The sequence below is a fragment of the Pteropus medius genome, unplaced genomic scaffold, assembly GCF_902729225.1.
Source record: "Pteropus medius unplaced genomic scaffold, Ma_sr-lr_union100, whole genome shotgun sequence".
Taxonomy (NCBI): domain Eukaryota; kingdom Metazoa; phylum Chordata; class Mammalia; order Chiroptera; family Pteropodidae; genus Pteropus; species Pteropus medius.
The window spans coordinates 14,342,615-14,356,441 of record NW_024351729.1 but is presented as its reverse complement, the minus strand read 5'-3'; the positions used below and the strand labels follow the sequence as shown (position 1 = coordinate 14,356,441).

The window sequence follows — 13,827 nt, the reverse complement described above, 5'->3', positions numbered from 1 at the left end:
CACTGTATTCCTTCATTAGCTAGCCTTTATAAAGGAAAATACCAGGGTACCATTTGATGGGGGTTTTTTTGTTTTGTTTTTTGTTTTTTTTTTTGCTAGCTTTTAGATACTCACATTTACTGGACCATCACATTTTAATACTTTTATATATCATCATTTTTGCCCATTCCAAGAAGCTTTTCTCCTTTTCTGGCCCCTAGTTCATTACGTTACAGAGTTCCATAGCTACTGGTATCAGAGAATTTCCCTCCCCGGTGTGGCACTGCCTCCTCCTAACTGCCGTATGAAAGTATGGAACCTCGAACACTGGGCAGGTTTGAGAGAAGGCCACCTGAGTTTCTCTTAAGGATATCACAGAGGGGATTTCTGTAGTGACTGGAGAAGAGGTTGGATTTCAAGACTACTTCAGTCTATTCTAGCTTTTTTTTTTTTAAAGCAATAATTTTAGGGAGGGAATGCTCTCAGAATCAACATAGTTAAGGGAGTAAATAAAGCAGGATTGAGCAGAGGGAGATGTTGAACTGCAATGCAATCGCAGCATTTTTCTACCACTTTTTACAGGGCACTCTGGATCCAGAACAGATTTTCAGAGATGTCCTAAAACAAGGTAAGGGGGCCAAGTCTTTATACCCAACACAGACCAGTACATTGTTGTAGGATGCTCTCAGGAAGGGGGCATAAGCTTGGACATATTCCATCTTTTAAATTCAGAAAATGCGTTCAAGGATGCACTTGGCCATTTGTACAGAAGGGTCTGCATCTCCAAAGCCCTCAGAGTCTGATGCCTCACTAAGGTTTTCTGTAAGATTATTGCCTTGAAAATATTGTCTATTGATGACACTGGTAACCACACTTATTAGTTAACTGGGTGTTTGCTTCAGCTAGAAGTCAGAGGACAAAAGAAAACACAGCAGGCCAATAGGTAAGACTGACTCCAGAGAATGATTGGGAGGGGAGGAGCAGCGAGGGTAGGGAACCGAGGAGACCTTACCTCTCAGAATGGGATCCGCTCAATTTTTAATGTTCTGCCTTGGGCATAAAGCATGACTTGTTTTATCTTTAGCTTCTATTAAAGGGGTCTGAGTGTTTTCTCAGCTTACCTTTTCCAACCTCTAGGGCTGTTCACTCTGGGGTGCCTTGCTTGTGGTTTTAACCTTTTATGTTTCTTTGTGATGGTTGTTTTGAGTTTACAACTCATCAGATATTCCACAGGCACCCTGGAGTTGATCCCTCAGTGAGGAGCCAGAGACAATTCAGAGCCGATTTCCCACTTTCCAAACTCACTGAGTGACTTGAGGAAAGAAGGGAGCTCCTAACACATGGAGTGTGAATTGTGTGTGTAAGCAACTTGAAACCCAGGCAACCTTCAGCTCAGGGTTTCCTGTTAATCAGCTGGGTTTTCTGGCATAGCAATGAGCAAGTGGCATTAATGAGGTAGGCCCAGATGATGCCACAGGGGCTTGCACAGTTAGTACGAGCTGGGCATAGCAATGGTGGAAAAACAATAAATGAGGGGCTTATTTTATCCCCTCCTGATTTTTTTACAGTGGCAACTTTTTTTGGCTGATTAAAGTACTTTTCATGGTTCCAGGAGGGAAGTGTCTTTTGTATTACACAGTAGAATGTCAGTTCTCATTACTAAGCCCTGGCTGTTCAAATGCTATCTGAATCTCCCCAAGGCCTCCTTGGGGAGGCTGCAGGCAAAATTTCAAGCTTATGCCAATTATTTTCTTTCTATCTACATATTGGTGGCTGACCCACAGTGATCGTGTGAGTCAGGTGCTATGAACACAGTTTCCTTTATTTCATTCATGGCTTTTAAGACAGATAAGTTTTTTTTAAAGTCTCTTTTCCCTTTATCTTCTGCAATTGCCATTTTTGTTTTCTACTTGAGCGACATGGCAGACCAGATAGAAAGTGAAACAGAGTTTTTTGGCAATTATTTGGGCCTTTTCCACACTGATTACCAAGAATTAGTAGGGATTATATAACGTGAACATTATTCTCAGGCATCAGCGATGAGAGCAGGTATAGAGTTCTGGGCTTCCTTGTTTAAAAAGTCTATAATTTAGGGTCCTTTTATTGTAAGTTACAGATATTAACATGACAGCTCACGAGAGAAAAAAGCAATTAACTGAAGGATATGCAGTAGTCATTTATTAAAAACCAAAGCTGAAGATCAAGTATCAGAAAGTACTAGAATCAGAGAATTTAGGTAGCAGGAAGTAATGGACAGTCTCTGTAGGGAAGTACCAATGTTTTGAGGTGGCTTCAACTTATGTCCTTGTTCTCTTCAAGATTAAAATTCCCACGAGAATCTGGTTGACTCAGCTTGGACCTCATGCTACTCTCTGAGCTAGAGAAGGTAAGGATCATTAACTGATAGTCCTTCTAACACTGTTTACAACAAGGCATGAATGCAAAGTGGAGCAGAAGAAGGGTAACTAGGTTCCGAACAGGCTAAATCAGCAGGTGCCCATCACAAACTGAAAGGGCCCAGATTACCCTAGAAAGAGATGACCGATGTCCCAGTCTTACACTGATTCTTGTCATTATTACCAAGTGGCAGGAGAGCCTGCTGTGGACTGAATGTTTGTGACCCCCCCATTCAGAAAAAAATTTATATGTTGAAACCCTGATCCCTAATGTGATGATTTTTGGAGGTGGGGCCTTTGGGAAGTAGAGTTAGAATAGGCCTTGAGGGCAGGGATTAATGCTCTAATAACATGAGAATCAGAAATGAGGTCACCTCCCTCCCATCCCATGACGTGTACACATCAAGGAAAGGCATGTGAAGACATAACAAGAAGATGGCCATCTGAAAACCAGGAAGAAGGCTCTCAACAGACACTGAATCTCCAAGGCCCTTCATCTTGGACTTCCCAGCACCTTGGGAGAGTCCTTGGACTCTCCTAGACTGTGGAAAACAAAAGGCTATGACATTATTTTGTAGCTGCATGAACTGACTATGACAGAGCCTCTTTCTTCTCTTCCCAAAGCAGCCAGATGGTCCATGTTGCGTCTTGTGGCTGGAAGATGAACCACAATTATCTTTCTGCACAGTAAACTGGTCACTAAGAACAACTGGGTTTAGTAGATTCCATCCCAGCTGAGAGGGGAGGCCATGGCAAAGACTCTACCTTCCACGTCTTTGAAGGTTTTCCTCGAGTGGCTAGAAAAGCCAGAGGGGAAGGTGATGACTCTCCAAAACCTCTGTTTTTCAGGCCCTTTGGTCACAGTCATTCTCCTCAGCTGATCATACAGGCTTCTATCAAGACTTAGCAGGCCTTATGTGTATTATTTATTTGATTAAAAAATTTGTCATTTGCTTTTAAGGAGCCTCTGGGAATGAGCATAATTAAACATAGATTAAAATGTCTGAAAGACTGAAAACCACCATATGATGTAGTGAAATGAATGTAAGAAGCTTAAAAACATCCTCACGTCATCATCCCATCAAAGCATCCCAATTTACAGTGATACCCGAAAAGCCGAGCCTCACAGAAATGATCAAACTGAGATTCCAGCTGTTGAATACAGGCAGCGATTCTAACAATTTGGGATGATTAATTTGGAAAAGAGCTCATCTGCACCATCGGTGGAGGCATAACGGGCGTCCGTCAGATTTAAAGGAGGAGAAGGAAGAGAAGAAGGAAGGAGGGAGGAGAGAAGAAGGAGGAAAAGAAGGAGAAGAAGGAGGAAAAGAAGAGGAAGAAGGAGCAGGAGGAGGCGGAGGAGGGGAAGGACCTACTGAGACACCTTCACAAACAGCAGGGATCAGCGGAGGATTTCACACCAACGTCTACACACCAGCTGTGCCAGGAGATGTTGTAGGTGAGTAGGATGGGAAAACTGACTAGTGCAGAGAGATTTTAAACAAATACTCATGCAGAGTGAGACGTTCTATGAGGAAACACACAGTGCACAGGACAGAGAGTTGCTGGGTGGCGCTACTCAGGGCTAGGTGGTCAGGGGACTTCTCTCTGTCGATGTGCTTTCGAGCTGGGTGAAGAGAAGGAAGCAGCCCTGTGAAGAGGTGGAGAGAGGATCTCCCTGCAGACAGGAAATGAGGCAGGACCTTAGCCAGGTTATCCCTTTTGGAGTCTCTAGGTGAGGGGAGCAGGACATAGGGGAGGGGAGGCGGGCAGTGACTGACACTAAGGACAAGAAGTCATTCAGCACCCTTTCTGGAGGGCTGCTTTTAGGTACCTCTATTAGTCAGGCGTTTGGGGCTGTAAATAATGGAAAACCTACTAATGGGAGATTAATAATATAAATTTTAAAGTTTTTTTTTTTTTTAATCACACAATAAATCTGAAAGTTGGCAGTTCAAGGGGTTGGTGTAGCAGCTCAATGACATCATCAAGTTCCTAGGACTTTTCTTTCCACGTTTTTATCCTTTTCATGTCAGAGGCAAAATCCCTCTTGGTTGCAAGGTAGATGCCACAGCTCTGAGCTCTGTGTCCTCATGCAGCAGCAGACCAAGCAGGGAAGAGGATGCAACCAAAAAAACATTTTCCTTGGGAAAGGTCTCTCCTTTCATCTGAGAGGAAAGTCTTCGCCCAGCATCTGCCAGCAGATTGCCTCTTACACACCTTAAACGGGACTGACTAGATGTAAATACCCCAGACTAGGAGGGACTGGAGGGGATTAGCTGAGGCTTGGGCCTGTCTGCCCAGCCCAGCAGCCGTCCACGAGGTGGTACTTGCAATGTGCTTGCCCGGCCTCTCTTAGGAGGGGAAACCCATGGAATAACTGAAATCGGATGTTCCAGAGCAGCCTGTCGTTTCAGGCCTATGTGGAGGCGCTAGGCCACAGCAGTCTTGGCAGGGGTTTGGTGGCAAGGGAAGAAAGGGCCGCTGGAGTGCCAGTGAGGATGCAGCAGGCCAAGTTGTCCTTAGAGTATAAGATGGAGAAGATGGGGGAGATTAAGCATGGAAGGATGACGTTAGCAGGGTAGAGGTGCAGCGTCTGAGCCGGAGGTAATGGGTGCAGCTTCTGGGTGGGCCCTGCGGGTGCATGTCCTAGCCATGCACTGCCCTGTACCTCATCATCTATAAAATGGGGCGATAATAGTACCTGTCTCACAGGGTCTCAGTCCAAATAGGCATTTAGTACATAAAGGCACACAGAACAATCCTGGCATACGGCAATCGAGTCACAAAAGCTGGCTGTGATTTTACTGTTATTCTCTGCCACGCACCTCTTCCTGAGTCAGATTATCCTTCATTCATTTTTAGATCTTTCATTTGTTTTCAGATCACAAAAGGTCGTCCCATGTGCTACCTCACTGGCTCCTAGGACACACCACTCTCCTATTATAGCACCTTGTGCCTGAAGACTATTTTGGTGGTGCCGGACCCATGCACGGTACTTTGAGCCTTTGTGGGAGGCCGCCCTGTACTCTTCTCACGGATTAGCTCACCAAGGGAGAGTTCTCTGGGAGCGTGGATGAGAGCAGTTTTGGATGGCGCCTCCATTAGACCCAGTCAGTGCAGCAGCAGCTTCTTCGATGCTCGAGGGGTCAGGAGTGTTCTTGGCATTGCCTCAGTTGCTTCTCACTGTGCCTGGGAGGTTGGGCTGGTGGGGGAGGAGGGTGGCGAGGAGAGGTGTGAATGGAGAAGCGTGACCTTTGGATTTCTTTCCTTCCCCACAGGAGTGTTTACTCCCTCCAGAATCTGGGCATCTGTGGGAGAGCTGAACTCTGTTTTATGAGAGGACTTTTTTTTTCTTCCTTTTTTTTCTTTTCCCATCAACACTTGTCAGGGATTCAAAGCAAAAAGCCTGGCAAAGGCCTGGGCTTCTGCACCAGCTCAGGCAAAAGATGGGTCTAAACAGGGAACAGAGCGAGGCATTGTTCCAACACTGCGGAGTGGGAAAAGTAGGTCAGGGAAGAAAATGCAGGTTTGACAGAACTGGGAATTGAACTTGTCACCTCAGAGCCCATTGGTGTAGAAAGTGAACAGCCAGCAAGGGACCGGGGAGTAACTGAAGTCTGCTGCCTGGGTAGGGGCAGACACACGCTGTGAAAAGCCGCCTGTGTGATGCTCATTGCCTCCTTGTAGGGCCAAGCACTGCTGTCTTCCCCCTTCCCCCACACGCAACCCTTACCCTGGGAAACTAAACCAAGTGATGATTCTAGCCGGCCAGAGCAGCTGAGACTCTCTCTAGAGAGAATGCCAGGCGGTAGCTTCCCAGCCACCAGCTGCATTTGCAGGACTGGGAATTGAGACAAACTCCCCCTCTCAGAGACGAGCCTCTAATTACAATCAACATCACCTTCTAGGAAACTTCTTGGGTGGATGGCTACCAGGATAGAAAAGCTTTGTCCTCACCACCCCCCTGGTTAGTCCTGTAGCCAGGGGTTCAGCTGTAGCCTGGGAAGAGAAAAAAATACCTCTTTCAACTTGTCCAAATCTTGGTAATTCTCCAACTTTCTCCCAGAGTCAAGGCACTGAGTTATTTTGGATGAAGCGTTCTTTCTCACTCTTAGTTCGTTTCATTTTGGAAAGGTCTCCAATTTCTTGCTCCGGACACTCTTTTTGCCTAACATACACCTCCTTCTCCTTCCAGGTCTCAAAAGTCTTTCGGTAGCAATAAGAGTGACTTCAGACTGGGGGATTCAGACCTGCTTGTCGCAGCATTGGCACCAAGAAATTCAGGTTCACTGGCTGCTCCTCCATTGAACACTTTCAATATGCGCTTGGATCTGAAGAAACTTGTAGCTTAAGACCGAAATCCTCTATGCCTACCACTCATTCCTGGGCTTGCTTCTATAAATAATGGCGTATTTTCCCTCTCTGTGAAATGAGAATAGCACAACTTGTTTAAAATGGAAAGACTATTGGACTGGATCCAAAGACTCAAATTCCAGTCCTGCCAGCTATTTATCTAGTGACTTTAGGTCATTTACTTAAATTCATCACCTTTATATTCCTCAGCTATGAAATGGGGGTAACATCGCTTAGAGCAGAGTTGTAAAGTTTCAACCTAATATAAATGAGGTTCTCATGCGAAAGCGCCTTTCCCAGGCCTGGCACTGAGAGGAAGCCTCATCCAGCGTATGCTTCCTTCTGTCCTCATTTTTAATAATACTGAAAGAATTTTTGGAGGAAACGTTTGGAGTTAGATATACTTAAGACTGCTTTAAAAAAAAAAATAGAGTAGAACAGAGAATAGAATGCGCCTTGACATCTAGTCCTGCACTGTCCGATACAATAACATTAGCCACATGCAATTATTAAAATTAATTAAAATAAAATAAAATATCAATTAAATTATAAGTAAATTAAAATAAAATGTGAATTAAAATAAAATTTAAAAAACGCAACTCCTCAATCACATCAGATATATAATTCAGCTGTTCGATGGACAGATGTAGCTAGTGGCTCTCATCTTGGACAATGCAGATAAGAAACATTTCCATCATTGCAAAAATTTCTATTAGACAGTGTTGACAGAATTCTTGTACAAATTACTTTACTAAACGTAAGAACACGTTTCTAAAGGCAACACTCAGATTTTCTTTTGCCTTGGAGTGTATCATCTTCTTTTAGTGACTTTGCCTTTAATACACAAAATGTTTATTTCAAATCATGACCAAAAAAGAAAAATGACATATTTTGTACACAGGCGTGCTCACATCCTCCTTCTAGCCCTACACACATGCACATGTGTTTCCTGACTGGTTTCCACTCTTCCTGCCAAGCTCATCAGGAAGAAAGGCCTGTGAGTACAACTTAGGTGAAAATTGAGCTTTCGTAGACCTCACTGTCCTGTGTGGCTTTGTGCCTGGGATATAAGAGAGAAAACAGCACCACACTGTAATTGTGCTATGGGTTGGAAGAGGTGACTTTAAAGCAGATAGGAGTGTTTGCTTCTGCCTGCCTTCCAAGAGCTGTAAGTAAGATGAGGATTTTTTTTTTTTTTTTGGTGGGATGAAGCAGGTTTTTGTTACTGTTTGGTGGTAGTGAGTAGGAAAGGTGGAAAAAAAGAATCTTTAAAGAAAAATAAGTGTTGGGAAACTAGAAAGAGGGACATTTTCTAAATCCGAAATTGCTTTAGCCTCTGGCTGTCAGTATTAATGGAAGGACATTTGGTGGTCATTTTCCATGGGTGTGGCTGATGCCCCAAGGACCGGTCGCTGTAGGTTTCCATATGACACCCCTTCCCGCAGGGCAATGAGCACAAGCTTATCCAACTGCTCTCACTTTCTGTGATCCAAATAGAGCGGAAGAAGTTTCCTAGAGGGATTAAGGTGCACACCTGAATGACTCCAGCCAACTCCAGCCTGGAGAGAAGCAAAAGTCCAGGTGATGGGGGCAGGAAAGCATGAAATAAGCCAAGGTTAATTTAGCATGTGAGGAAAGTTTGAATTATTTATTTTTTGACCCTGTACGAGGTACTTTTTACTGCAGCCTGTTACAGCCTCTTTTCGGGCAGTAGAGTCACATGGGTTTCTCAACCATCTTTTTAAAACGTGCCTTGTCCTCTAGTTTTAAACAAAGTGATTGCTAACATGGGGCTCTTGTGCCAGTAGCAGTCTGGAAGGTGTCTTTTAGGAGAAAGGAAATGTGGCCCAGCTAAGAGGAGGGAGACAGCAGCCACTTAGCACTTCATTCCCATTTGGGCTGTGTGATTGGGAAGGAGAAGAGAGATTAAAAGCAAGAAGTGAGAAAAGCATCTCAGGATTTGGAAGAGGGAGGGGAGGAGGAGGAAGTTTCATAGAAGATGTGTGATTCAGTTTCATTAAGTCATGGGAGCGCTTTCTTTTGTCTTTAAATGACATTTCCAATTAGAATTCATCTGAACCAGAAGAAAAATCTAGACAAAGCTATATTGACTTATGTAAGCAGGAACATCATGGAAAGAGGCTAGAGCCCATTCACAGAAATCGGAAGAACTGTGGGCCGTGGTCAGGATGTTCTTCCATGTTGAGGGCTATTTCTCACATTTCCCTGCACTGTGAAGTGAGTGTCACAGAATATGCCAAGCAGTTTCTGGATCTCTGAGGCTGCTTTGGCTGGCATTTTATTTAGCTTGTGACATTTCTGACTGTTCATATTCTGCTGGGCCTCAACACTGCCCAAACTTGCAGTTGTCACTGAATTTCAAATATGTTCAGATACCCCTTTGTTCTAATTGCCACCTCATGGCCGCCATTCCTGACCGGCTCGAAATAGCTGAGTGTGTGTATTCCAGAGCTGCCTCCTTGCATCTGTGAAGATGGCAGCTTCTCCCAGAGCTGTGGGCACGTTTGTATGAGGCCCCCATCCATGCAAGGCTAGAGGAGAACCTTTCAGGAGCAGGAACTGAAAAGTGTCCGCATGCAGACTGTGATTAGGAGGAGCTCCAGAATGTAACTTTTTATTTCTCGTTGAACTTAACTTAGCAGCCATTTAAACTCGAATGCCTACAGGGGTCCAAGGAGATGTAAACGGGTCAAGTAAATGAGTGGAGTGGGTTGGGAATAAGGTAATGGGGAGTGGTGAGGGCTGGGGCAAACTGGAGAACATATGGCTGCTATAAGAAGAAGGCCGGCCCTCAGCTCCAGAAGACTGGTGTCATGCGGGAACGCTGGCCCAGCATTGCCAGATGTGCTGGGGTTTTTTTTGTGAGATCTCTTGATTATTCAGTACTGACCCAGAACAAACGGGCTGGCCAAGCAAAACCAGCCATGAGCCAGGTCCACTAGTTTGCAAAGCATGATTTGGAATCACCTATGACAAGGCTGCTTCTAGTACACTGATTTGCGAAAGTAATTAGTTTCATAGCTCCCATGATCCTGAAATCCCCCTAAATGGCATTAGTATCGAAAAAGGCCAAAGGGGCAAGCTCCCCACTCCTTTCATGTACAGCCATTTTGCTAAGTGGCTCTTACCAGCCGTCAGCCGTAGAGCTCCTCAGCCTCTTCCAAGCATGGCCTGGTCCTTCTTGGGGATTGGAAATTGTGCTCTCACTCATCTTCCAGCTAATTGCTTTAATGCATCCTGAATGTATCTAGGCTGCCGCCCCTAACCACTGGGTCATCATTTATTCACAGGCCTGAAGTCCCTTAAGCAGCCTCCTGCTGGCCCTCACGCTGCAGGGGGTTAATGTAGTCTGGTTAGTGAGTCAAAAAGAAAGATGACATCATTTTCATGTCAGGAATGAGGATGTGTGTTTGTGTACGTAAAGGTTATGGAGTGCAAAGACAGGAAAACCGAGACCACTTCTCTTATAAGGTGGCACAGTGTGTGTTGTCCCCTCCCCCCTGCCTTCGCTTTCAATCCAATCTGGCTTCTCCCAAGTGAGTTATTAATATGGGACACAACCTGGCTTCCTCCCTTCTGTCTCCTCATATAAATCCAACTAATTAATTTACTTTAACAAGAGGAATTTTTTTCTATCTCTTTTAATCTTTGTCGTTCAGCTTAGATTCTCTTAATTCAAACCCAAGACACTTTCACAGTCGCATGTAGAACCTTATCTGTGAGGCCAGGGGTATGGAGACCTCTGATTGTGCATCATCAGCTCCATCGTCATAAACTGGAGGAAAGGGAATCTTAAGGGGCTATCAAATGAGAAGACAGGTTAGAGGGCAGGTAAGAGCTGGAATTCACACTCTGTCTGGTCCAATTAATGAAAGGAAAATGGAAAATCCCTGCTGGAAATTGGACATTCTGAAGAGATTTACAAATGCTTTTTAGAAAGCTCCACACTACATGAGTTCATACAGTCCCACAGAATGGTGGCATAAGAAGGCCTACTCTTAAACAATTACTTATTTAAATCTCTGCCTCCTTTCTGTGTATGAATGGAAAACCCCGCTAAAATATGCCATTTATTGCCACTTTAGAAAATCCGCCCCGCCTGCCTCCAGAAGCTGAGGCATTCAGGCTGTGCTGGTTTCAGTGTTGTTCAGTTTTCTGTAATACAGTGCTATAGAACAAGGTTGATCTTGCAGGCAAAATTCAGGTCAGATGACAAAGGTGAGGTCTGAGCAAACCAAGGTCATTTGAAGACCTGTTCTCATCAGCAGCAGGAAGGTGCGGGGCTGATTTTGAATGTGAATGAGGGCTGGTAGAATTTCCCAGATCATTCCTTAGAACTTTAATTCTTTCCTATTAGTACCTCAACGAATTTTCTTGCTTGGTGGAAAGTGTCAATGCTTGCCTTTCAAAAGCCGGAAGGAAAAAAAAAAAAGTGCCTCACTGCTCGTTTGCACACTTGCGAGGAAAGAGGAGTCAGGAACGGCTAATGAATGTACCAGCTGTGTGTGGAAAATCAGCCAAGCTCCGGCTGAGATCCTTATTCTAGGCTGCCTGTGAGAAACAGGAGCACGGCTTCTACCACGACTTGAATAAAGAGCCAGGGGGACAAAGGTGAGGCTATCCTGGGACTTTAGTTAGACAAGAACCCCGCCTCGAGGCAAAGCAGCCATAATTCCGATGTTATCTCCAGATAGTCTGGTAGCACCTCAGACTACATGCAACCCCCGTCCCCCTGTCCCCCAAACACCACCACCACCACCACCATTTTGGGACCAGAATTTTTAAACTCCACTTTCCAGATTTGAGGGACTGAAAAAGCTGGGTTACTTTCTTTAGGTTATGTTTCCTCTCTCTCTCCCCCCCCCCCCCCCTCCCCCTCCCAGCCCCCTCCTCCTCCTCTTTTTTTCCCCTCCAGCTTTATGGAATTATCATTGACAAAACTGTAATATATTTAAAGTGTACAACATCATGATTTGATATACATACATATTGTGAAAGGATTCCCACCATCAGAGTAACTAACACACTCATAGCCTCACACGGTTACTTTTTTTTTTGGTAAGAATGTTTAAATTCTATTCTCTCAGCCAATTTCAATTTTTACAGTATTATCAACTCTAGTCATGTTATACATTAGATCTTGAGGCCTCATTCATCTTATAATCGAGAGTTTGTACCCTATTACCAGCTGGCAACCAGTCCCTGGCAACCACCATTCTACTCTTTCTGTTTCTATTAAGTTCAACATTTTTTTTTTTTTTTTTTGGATTCCACATATAAGTGATACTATACAGTATATGGTATGGTATTTTGCTTTTCTCTCTGGCTTCTTTCACTTAGCATAATGCCCTCCAGTTTTACCTGTGTCTGATGGCAAGATTTCCTTTTTTTTTTTTTTTTTTTTAATATTCCATTGTTCATAGACCACCTTTTCTGTATCCATTCGTATGTCGACTGACAATTGGGTTGTCACCACACCTTGGCTCTCGGGAAGAATGCTGCAGTGAACATGAGAGAACAGATATCTTTTTGAGATTGTGATTTCGTTTCCTTTGGATAGATACCCAGAAGTAGAATTGCTAGATCATATCGTAGTTCTATTTTTAATTTTTGAGGAGCTTCCATACCGTTTCCTGTAGTGGCTGCACCAATTTACACTCCCACCAGCAGTGCACAAGGGTTCCCTTTGCTCCACATTCTCGCCAGCATTTGTTATCTCTTGTCTTTTTGATAATGGACCTCCTAACAAGTGTGAGGTGGCATCTCATTGTGGTTTTGATTTGCATTTCCCTGGTGATTAGTGATTTTGAGTACCTTTTCATATGCCTGTTGGTCTTTTGTATATCTTCTTTGGAAAAATGTCTATTCAGGTCCTTTGCTCATTTTTAATTGGGTTATTTGTGAGGTTTTTTGTTTTTGTGTTTGTGTTTTTGTTATTGAGTCGTAATGAGTTGCCTGCATATTTTGGATATTAACCCCTCATCTATTGGATGTACAGTTTTCAAATATTTTTCTCATCCCATAGGTTGCCTTTCCTTTTGTCTATGGTTTACTCTGCTCTGCAGTGGTTTAGTTCGATGTATTCCTACTAGTTTACTTTTACTTTTGTTGCCTTTGCTTTTATTTTCCAATCCAAAAAATCATTACTGAGACCAATGTCATGGAGCTTACCAACCGTTTTCTTCTAGGAGTTTCATGCTTTCAGGTCTTACATTTAAGTCTTTAATTTACGTTTAAGTTTTGAGTTGATATTGTGTATGACATAAGGTAGGAGTCCAGTTTCATTCCTTTCTCCTTTTTAATACCATACACAACCTAGCTGCTTTTTGAGTAAAACGGATCACAATCCCACTGCGTATGAACTTAAGGATCACTGCCATCATATGTCCACATTCCTGTGCATTTGTGAAGTGAAAAACACAGTTTACCCTTTGTGCAGCTCTTCTGCACATTCACTTCTATAGAAGCAATAGCTACTGTTTATTGAGCCCTTAGTATGTACGAAGCCCCAAACTAAGGGCTTCGCATATATTTCCTTATTTAGTGCAATTACTAAAACTGGGGAGAAGTAGAATATCTTCTTTCTGAATTCCAGTAATTCTTTATTAATGGATTCCTTCATAGATAAGATTATGCTGCTATACCTAGCCTGAGCCCACATCATGACTATTGCCAAAGATAAAATTGTTTAGCCACGTAAATATTATTCTTATTCTAGAAGAAAGAGAGGAAATGTATTTTTTAAAACAGGGAGTCCGTGCCCATTTGGGGCAAGTTTGCTCACAAGGGACTTGGATGGCTCAAAGTGAATTAAATTCTTTGCTCCCAAAGCTTGGTCTTGTTTGAGCTACTTAATCTCTTGTGCTCTAATTTCCTCATCTGTAAAATGAGACTTAATGGGCTTATGTAAGGGGTGTAGAACAGTGCACGGCATATTGTAAGCATTCAGTGAATGTTAGTTATTATCATCGTCATTATTATATTCATCACAACATTCTGGAGAAGGTATTTTTATCCTTGTCTTGCAGATGGAGAAACTGAGGCAAAAGGATTTAACAATTTGCTCAAGGTGATA

The 13,827-nt window shown here is 43.5% G+C and overlaps 1 long non-coding RNA gene across 1 annotated transcript; it reads left to right on the top strand.

Annotated features, from left to right (window-relative positions):
- Window positions 1–595: 595 nt before the first annotated feature.
- LOC120587582 (uncharacterized) lies at window positions 596–7,052 on the top strand. The gene is made up of 4 exons (XR_005649021.1): window positions 596–607; window positions 2,299–2,365; window positions 3,337–3,834; window positions 6,574–7,052. It is a non-coding gene; the product is annotated as an uncharacterized LOC120587582 (long non-coding RNA).
- The last annotated feature ends 6,775 nt before the right edge of the window (window positions 7,053–13,827 follow it).